General features: G+C 42.4%; 1 protein-coding gene across 1 annotated transcript in view; it reads left to right on the top strand.

The window, feature by feature from the left end:
- Positions 1–149: 149 nt before the first annotated feature.
- The window catches only part of AMOT (angiomotin), a 72,457-nt gene continuing 63,288 nt past the window's right edge, over positions 150–9,318 (top strand). The window contains exons 1-2 of the mRNA XM_012727241.1: positions 150–468; positions 8,591–8,664. The gene's annotated coding sequence lies outside the window, so the exon portion shown is untranslated. The remainder of the gene's footprint in view (positions 469–8,590; positions 8,665–9,318) is intronic.

Here is a 9,318-nt window from a genome sequence, read left to right as displayed (position 1 = left end):
CCCCGCCCTCTACTCCGCCTCTCTCGCTAGTCCACCCCCTGCTCCTGGGCGGTCCTAGCCGCTCACCGCAAGAAGAAAAGCCACCCTTCGCCCCCCTCCCCTACCTCCCATCCTTAGCCCAGGAGCTGCCTTCTTCGCAGTCACGCCCCTTCCTTCCGAGGAGCTTTCTGGCTGCTGAAGCTGGTAGACCCCTGATTTATTCCTCCATCTCTGCTCTCTTTCGCTTCATCTTCTCTTAGTTCTTACCGTCCTCTCCACCCCCGCCTCCAGTCTGTCTCGCTTCTGACCATCCGCTGCTCCACCCTCCGGCCCGGTATCCTGCCTGTCCACTGCCACCAAGAAGAACGCGGACGGAGCAGCGAGGAGGGGAGCAGCCAGGAGTTGGGGCTTCCCCGGTGCCCATCCCTGGCCGCCGGCCCGGAACCAAAGCCACTTGAAGTCGTCACCTTGTCTGCGTTGCCTTCAGGGGTAGGAGACGCGTGGTTACTTTACGCGGGGAACTGGGGCAGGAATCCTTGGTGGCATGAACTTGATTGTGCCCTCAGTGTGAGTGAGTCGATCTAGAATGCGTGTGGGAATGCCCGTGTGTTCTACTTTCTTTGCAGTAGCTGGCCGCGAGTTTTCTGAGATGTGCAGTAAGTAAATCAGTAAAGAGCGTGCGCTCCTTTCTCGTCCCACGGAGATGCTAGTGGGTACCACTATTTGATGGCACTTTTACTTTCTCGTCTTCCTGGGGGTCCTTGCAGATCTCTAGGTAACTAAGTACAGAAGGAATTCAAGCACTCAGGAACCTGTAGTCTACATGAAGCTCAGCAAGAATGTCTGAGCTTATCTCAGATCGCTAGAGAAGTTCCTCCTAAATGCTTAGGGTTGGGGTGGGGGCTCACTCCCCTCCCCCAGGGCCCAATTCCTGAAGTCTTGGTGGGCGTGGGACATGTGAGGAAGGGGTTGCCCTTTCTCAACTTTACAGATGTTAGTAACTAGTTTTGCCAGATCATTCTTGAGGGTCCCAAGCCTGTTTTCTGTAAGTGGATGTTTCAGCAGCAAGTTGGACTTTATAGATACTTGAGAATGCAGAGAAAGAAAGTGGGAAGGAAAATGACAGTCTTGGTGCTATGTGAGCAGTCCTTGGTAAATTGCCACGGATGAGAGAATAATGGTAATTTGGGCAAGGGGCTAAGTACAAGTCAATGAGGGAAGGAAGGGAAAGTTTGTGAGAAACAGCACTGTCTCCAGCATATATTTTAGAAGGAACTCTCCAAAGCTATGGAGTGTCTTATTTAACACTCCTCCCTCACCTGCCCCCCTCCCCATGAGGACTGGAAGTTAGGAAGCAGTTTACTACTTTTTTGAATATAACCCTTTCTCCTATTCAGAGAAGAAGATAATTAGTCACCATAATCTTCAATAATGGAGGGCTAAGGGTATTGAAGTCTCCTTGAACTAGGCTTTGTGAAAAGTTCTTTCTTAGGCCAGTCTTTGTGAAGCCGCCTCAGTTTAAGACCTTTCAGCACCCTCACTTAGTAGCTAAGAATAGTTTGAAATGCCATTTTGGACACTGGATAAATCTCTGTTCATCTCCCACCTATCTCCAATTGGGCAAGCATGGTGAATTTGCAAAATTGTGGTGGTCAAAGACCTGTTACCAAGATCTTCCCAAGCCATTGCTTGTTTGGGAATACATTATTATATTTTTAAATAATTTTATTCACTGATTTCAATGGGAAAGCAGGAAGGGAGTGAAGAAACGTTACAGGGTGACAATTTTAAAGGCTATCGTGTTTCAGATCAGCTGGAAGGGAAAATTTGGCCTGACCAAATTACATTTTATAACTGGCCTGGGACATTTTAATAGCCAGGTGGTTGTAGAGTAGTGGCATCTATTTACAGATGATAACTCAGGTTCCAGCTATTCTGTATGGGTTTATCCGGTGTCATTTACAGACACTTTCTGGCACTACATCATACTTCATTTTAAGAAACTTCTTTCTTTGGAAAAGTTTGTGGCTCTGTAAAATCAAAGTGCTATGCTAACTTCATAGACTAGATATGAACAAAATGAAATCTCTCACCATGCTTGTCTTTAAAATTGTGGACCTGTTGACCAATTTAAATCTTTCAGAAAGGAATTGTAAAAATCATATTCAATACGGTTTTGTATCTTGACATTAAAATCTCCCTTCTGGTTTATGAAGTAGAATTTATTAGGCTAATGCATAGCCGTGACATTTTGTGGACAGTTTTCAGAAGGTTTGTAAAGAAAATATCAGCTTCCTTCCAGAAGGCCTTAATAACCAATAACCATCTATTGAAAAAGCAAAGGGATTGATGTTACGACCTTGAGGTCCCATTTAGTGCCAGAATTCTAAGTGGGTGCATCTGCTTTGGTGCCTCTCCTGAGAGCCTTCTCCCAGGGCCTTCCCTTCTTTAAAAAGGGCATCTTTGTAATTAAGCAATCCTTCTCGCCCCACCCCCTTTCTTCCTTTGATCCAGTTTTTTTCAGCCCCCCCCCCATTTGGAGACAAGAGGAACAGTTTCTCACACTCTTCTATTTCTCTATGAAGACTTCTTTACCTTCCCCCCCCAAAAAAAAAGTAGCCTGAGGATGGTTAGAAATTGTTTTGATTTGATGGGGGGGGATGTGTTACCAATGAGGAGGAGTAGAGGATATATTCCCACTTGGGAAATACTTGTGACCAGGTAGCCACCTCCATGGAGACTGGGCATTTGGAATGCATGAGAACACTCTCATCTTAGGGACGGTCTGGAAGAAATTGTCCTTTGCACCCATTAAGGTCAGCTTAAACCCACTGAATGAACGGGGTGCAGAGAGGTGCATGTATGGTCATGATTGAGCCTTTTAGGATGGTAAATGGGTAAGTGTTCCAAAATCTCCTATTACATCACCTCTTTCCCCCCTGGATTCAGTGGGTTTGGAGATCTGCTTGACAAGTTAATTAGCTTGGGACTAAACCAATTTGTTTAGAATTGTACTCCATTGATTTCCTGTCCCCAGGAATTTTTGTTGGTCCTTTACTATGACGTGTTGTCTTTTGACTTGCTTACTTCTTCGTTCCTCTTGCCTTTTGTGGACTTTGGTCCAAAATCGAGGGTCCCACCCCCAAGTCAAAGGTTAGAATTTGGTCCCAGGAAATAAGGGGGCATTAAACAGGCTGTCCATATTGCATTACTGCCTTCCATGGTGGGCTTCTCTCCCCTTTTAACCCACAGAAAGGAGGGAAGTTGCCCCTACACACAACACACACAAAATGAAAACAAAAAAAAAAAGGGGGGGAAAAGAGGGAAAAGCAGAGGCAATTTACTTTATGAAAGAATCCAATACAGTTTCTTTACAGGAATTTGCTTTGCTACTTACTGCTTTTAAACTCTGACTTGGCTATAAAAACTTGCTATAACTGAGCTTCACAGAAACATATTTATTGCATAAAGGGGAGACATTAGAATTTTCTCCTGATGATTATTGCTTGAATTAAGAGAGGCCATTATTTGGCCTTTGAAATCTTTTTTGTTATATGGGATGGATTTAGTTGTCTACATCATTCTGGCTTGTAAATAATGCTGGCCACGTTTAACCTCTACTTGTAGAATGGAGTTTGTTTTGCTCTCAAAGATTTTGATAGATTTCAGAGTAGGAATATATTTCATACAGGTAGAAGATTTTATTTCCAGTTATTTTATTTGACTAACTCAAGTATCCAGAAAACTGGGTTTGGTAATTAATGGCTACGATTACCATTTTTAATCTAAGAATGTTCATAAACCTTACTAGTGTGCTCAGTATTAGAGACATGGGCTCTAGGCTCACGTCCAACTCATTTCACTGTCCTTAGCAAGTTTCTTCCTTTGCAAATTGTGTTGGGTCACACAGGGTGGTTTTGAGAACTAGTTCTAAAAGTTTGTGATTCTCTTTCTAGGTTTTGATTTCTGCTGTATGAATGCACATGATTCTTATTAAAACGAGGTGCAACTGTTAGAAATACAATCATGTTGTCATCAGGATGTGAAAACCAAGCCTGTAAGGATATATCAATATAAATGTTTAACATCTTGACACATCATATTAAAAGCTGAGACCCTGTCCAAAACTTCATGAACTCGTCACCCTAACAGATCACCTGCTTTCATTTTTCCATGTGTCTTTAAAGTTCTGTTTTTGTACTTACATGATTTTACATAATTAGGATCACTGTAATGATGTTGCTTTTAAATAAGAGTCACCTAAGACTTAGCTTTGTAAACCAGTGTGGAGGAGTAAAGTCAGAACCTAAGATATGCTTGAAGAATTACATATGTCTGTTCCTTGAATGTCAGGAGAAGCTAACACATTAATAAGTAGTCCCTCGACCCTTTCTGTGATTTAGAGGTGTGCATGTATCTACCATGGGAGTCAGTTGTGTTCCCTTAACCTCATGTCACCCTCCCCCATTCTTTTTAAGCAAAAAAAATCTAGGGTGTACTGCTTAGTTTTCATTACCAATGATTTTTAAGACACTGGGTCATGATATCTCATCAAGAGGGTACAAATTTTGATAGACTGAAATCTCACAAATGAGAAAGAAAGCAGTCAATCGCATATATTTCCTTTTATAGCTTTGCAATATGTTTAATTTAGACAAAAATGGTATAGAAACTAAGGAGTTTAGACAATGAAACAAAAGACATGTAGGGATAGCAGAATGACCCACACATAATGGGTTCTTCTGTTTGAGGCCTTCACTATTTAGTGAAGTTCACTTACATGGTCCCTGACATTTCCTTTGATGGTGAACATAAGTGTACGTGTAATCTCCAATTTTGGATGGACTCATTTCTGGAGATCAGTGGCTCATCATAAATTAAACATTCAGTTTCTTCAACCAGCACAGAAAAGTGAAGTACAGGTTTTAGTATTTAGCAACTTATTAAGTACAGGAACATTTTTGTAGTATGTGTTCATAGGAAAAATGCAGGTGGATATATTTAGTAATATCTCCTAAGGTAACTTTTTAGAAATTTTACAGGTGGCCCGTGGCATTTGTAAAGTCACTTTCACTGCTACCCTAACTCCATGAAATATCATTGGACTGTGTAACTGGGTTTCTCTGCCCAACACTCTCTGACTTGCCATGTGACCAAGGGTAAATGAATTAGTTGCTCTGAGCTTCAGTTACCCTTCTGGGAAGTGAAGATATTAATACTTCACAGAGGTGTTTAGGCATGCTTCATATTGGGCACATGCTTTGAGGTCATTGGATGAAAGGTGTTTGTATGATGGTGGAGCAGCTTATTATAGGGTCCCTAGCAGGTGTTCATGTTTAATGAGATTTTCTCTCTTATAACATACAGTGCCCTTTGGTGCTCCTTTGCCTTACTAGCTATAATTAAGGTTGTCCCAACAGTTGAATTATTGACCCGCTGTACCTAAATAAATAAATAAACAAACATTTTCATTCTATGTGGTAAATTGAAGTTTAAATAAGAGGACTGTAGCATCTGCCAGGGTGATGAAAAATTGCTGCAGAAAGAGGCATTAGTTGGAATGTGCCATAGAGATCAGTGAGTTCTTCAAAGCTCTTACAAAAGATTAAGAAGAATAAAGCAAATTTCTGTGTGAGTGTGTGTTTTAAGGGAGAAAGTTTTGAGTAATATTTGCTTGTGACACATACTGATGATAGCCAGTAACTGAAACCCAGCCATTGTAGTGTTTTATACACAGCTGGCTTTTATTAATGATGGACTATTTATGCTTGCTGTACAATTCGTGGCTCATTTCCATGTGTATGTCAGAACGTAAATACCCCCCAAAGCAACATTAAGATAACATTAAATATAAATGTGGCCAAGCTAGAAAAGGTGGAATGGGGTGTGTGTGTGTGTGGGGGGGTGTTCTCCCTTATTCTTACTGGTGTTGCTTCGGATCACAGCAACAGCTCCCCCCCAATTTAGGCATTGATGCTGATCTTTTCTTCCCTTTTATGTATCCCATAGCGAACTCCATTTTGATCCTTTTGATAATGACAAATGATCTACCCCCCCCCAATAATGCAGATGAAACTGATGTATGTGTTTTTTAAGAGCATATTTTCCCTGCACATGCTTCTCATTATCCAAGAGGCCTGGACTCAATCAGCAAAGGAGCAGAGAAACCACATAATTGAAAGGAGAATGACGGTGGTGCATACTTGGAATATTTGTGGGAAGGGGATTGCTGACATCAGAAAATGTAGTGGCCTGAGTGTTAACAGCATTGAAGAAGAATAAGCTTGCTGTGTTTCTGTGTATTGAGTATTATTTTTAAGGGGATAAAAATATGGGCCAGGTTTGACATCCTTTTATGAAGTTGCCCTGGAAACTTTGATGAAGGTTGTTATGGAATAATTCAATTAAAACCTTCCTCATTAGAAAGCTAATTAGTACATCACTTACCCATTTTGGTTGTTTTCAAGGGGCAGGGATTTGCATTGAATTAATGACATTTTTTCCATATGATAGCAAACTAAGATAAAAATCACAGATGGGGAAAATTATTTAGATTGCCTATTTTGAAGAAATCTAATTTCCTCTTTATTACATTTAGGTTTTCAGTTTAGATTTTTGTTTCACTCTGTTTATATATAGTGATCACATTTTAGTTTAGTAGCCAGTTTTACTTTCTGGACTGTGGACTGTAAACCAAAGCTTATTAATTTGACTTTCCCATATGAATTGGAGAAGCACAATGAATGACAATAAACCATTTTATTAAGGTAATACTTGGGTTTTTTTTTCCTTTTTAAAGATTTATTTTTATGCATACAGAACTCTGGGGTACAGTCCAAGGTGCAGGGAGTGGGGTGAGAGGATTCACCAGAGACAGAGTGGGGAACAGAACAGGCTGACCTACAGAAGTATACTGCTGAGGGGAGCAGCAGGCAGGCCAGGAGAGGTCTGCTGTGCCCTGTGGGTCACCTTCCTGGCAGTAATCAAACTTGTGCTGCAGTGGCTAGGGAGCTTTATAGTGCTGTGGTTTAACCCATTGCACCACCAGGGAGGGCCCTGGGGTTATTTTCTTCTAAAATTGGTTTCTCTTTGGTGTGTGTGTGTGTGTGTGTGTGTGTGTATGTGTGTGTGTGTGTGTGTGTGTGTTTGGGGAGGCAAAATGTTCTGGTAAAAGCTCATAATTTTTGGAGCTAAGAAAATTTTCACCACAACAACCCCCCCTTTACCCTTGGGAACATTCATTTGGCCTTTGGCTTTTTCAGTGAGGCTTCCACTAGGGCAATGAAATGACATTTCTTACCTGGTGCTTTTTGTAGATTAAGTACTTCTTAAGGCTAGATTAAGTTTTTCTCCTCAGCACCCTGAAGGAGAGAGCGATTATAATGGGAACCCCAGCACTGCTAACACTTTCTTTCTTACTATATCTATTTTAGGGCAATGAATACTTGTTCATGAGGTTTCAGGCCACTTGCTGTAGGGTAGGTGCTCTGGCTAAATATGCACTATGGGTCTGTGCTGTTCCACCTTTCCCCCATAGCGTGCAGGCAACAGTCATTCTGTACATAGATTCCCTGACATTATGCCTGTGGCACAGGCCCGCCTTTTCTTGTGAGTGTGGGAAAGTTGGCTGGGTTATAGGATTTGTAGTTTAACTGATTTCACTCTAAACCTTCCTGGGAAGACTGGGTCTAGTTTTAGTTTTGCAAAGGCAACTCCGTCAAGACAGGTTCTTGGGGCTTGCGAGTAGGCAGGAGGAGGAGGGGCTGCCTTTGGGGAGTGACTCAGGCCCTGTGGTATGAAGATATGAAATGCTGGCTCCTGTCCATGCACCTGCTGAATGCCACACCTGCAGTCTGCACCTGAGCCCCACTCAGACACAAAACCAGACTGAAAGCAGATGGGGGTTCCCTTCTAAAGGGGTACTCAGCAAACTGGGAACACCCAGTTCTGTTGGTGGAGCCCCACTCTGAATTACCTTTAGTCCTTTCAGTAACTGCTGTGGGGAGGGGGCTCAAGGTTTCCTTGGAGGTACAGCACATTGACTTATTCAAAGAGCATGTTGGGGTGTGGAGGGACTTTGCTTTCCTAGTGTATTATTCGCATGCAGTGTCTTCTTAAAAAAAAAAAAAAAGCTGGGGCCCTCCCTGGTGATGCAGCAAGTTAAAGCACAGCACTAAGAAGCTAAAGCCACTTCAGCATGAGTTCGATCCTCGCCCTGGAGGTGACCCACATGGCTCTACGGACCTCTCCTGACCCGCCCACTGCTCCCCTCAGCAGTGTCGGTCAGTCCATCTGCCTGTTCTGCTCCCCACTTTGTCTCTGGTGAATCTTCTCACCATCCCCACACCTCTGGCCTGTACCCCAGTTCTGTATGCTTAAGTAAGTAAATCTTTAAAAGAAAATAACAGTTGGAGAGTAATTTCTGTAGAGGTTATTTTCTGGCAACAGAGTACAGGGTAGGAAGTCACAAGACCTGGGTTCTGATCCTTACTCCATCAGTGAGCCACAGGGAAACCTTGGCTCAATTAGTTATCATTAGATATCTGTCCTGGACTTAAGCATCTCCAGTTGTAAAATGGAATTAATCACATCTGCCTTTATTTCCTCACAGAACTGCTGAGAAGGGCAAATAAGATAACAGAAGTGAAAGAGCTTTTGTCTGCTAAGAAGACTTAGACGCTAAAGGTAAAATTACTATTATTGCTATTAGTGTCTTTCATTCCTTTCCTTCTTTTTCTGTTGCCTCTAGCAAAGTCATTGGGAAGCTGTTATTTATTCAGTATGCAATTACTAAGCATATTTTATATACCAGTTAATGGCTTTGGTGTAGGGAAAGATACAATGAAAAATCATGCACCCAGCACATGCCCTTGAATATCTCATATTTTAGCAATTTCCATCTCTGGAATTCATTCCTGAAATTTCTGCCTGGTTACTTAGAGACTTGAAAGACAAGACTTGACCTTTATTTTTACCTCTCTGCATTGCAACTGGGGGCTTCTGTCCCTAGAGCGGTGTATTACGAAGTCTAGATTAAAGGTACCTGTGGGGAAAAGCCGCAGGGTAAATAAAGGAATTTTCCCTCACTCACATTTGTGAAGTACCTGCTGTTTGAGTCACTGCCTTTTCCAGCAGTCTGTTCTTAGTTTCATTCTTGGCCCTTTGCTCTACCGACCCTTGGAGGAGCCGGAGCCGGAGCCGGCCCGCTCTGGCCTGAGGGGCCCTTAGGTTAGTGACTCCCGGAGGTATGGCTCAGTCCATCTTCGGTATGGCTCAGTCCATCTTCGGTATGGCTCAGTCCATCTTCGGTATGGCTCAGTCCATCTTCGGTATGGCTCA

This window comes from Condylura cristata, unplaced genomic scaffold (assembly GCF_000260355.1).
Source record: "Condylura cristata isolate star-nosed mole 26May11 unplaced genomic scaffold, ConCri1.0 scaffold00019, whole genome shotgun sequence".
NCBI classification, from domain to species: Eukaryota; Metazoa; Chordata; class Mammalia; order Eulipotyphla; family Talpidae; genus Condylura; species Condylura cristata.
This window is presented reverse-complemented; position numbering and strand designations above follow the sequence as displayed.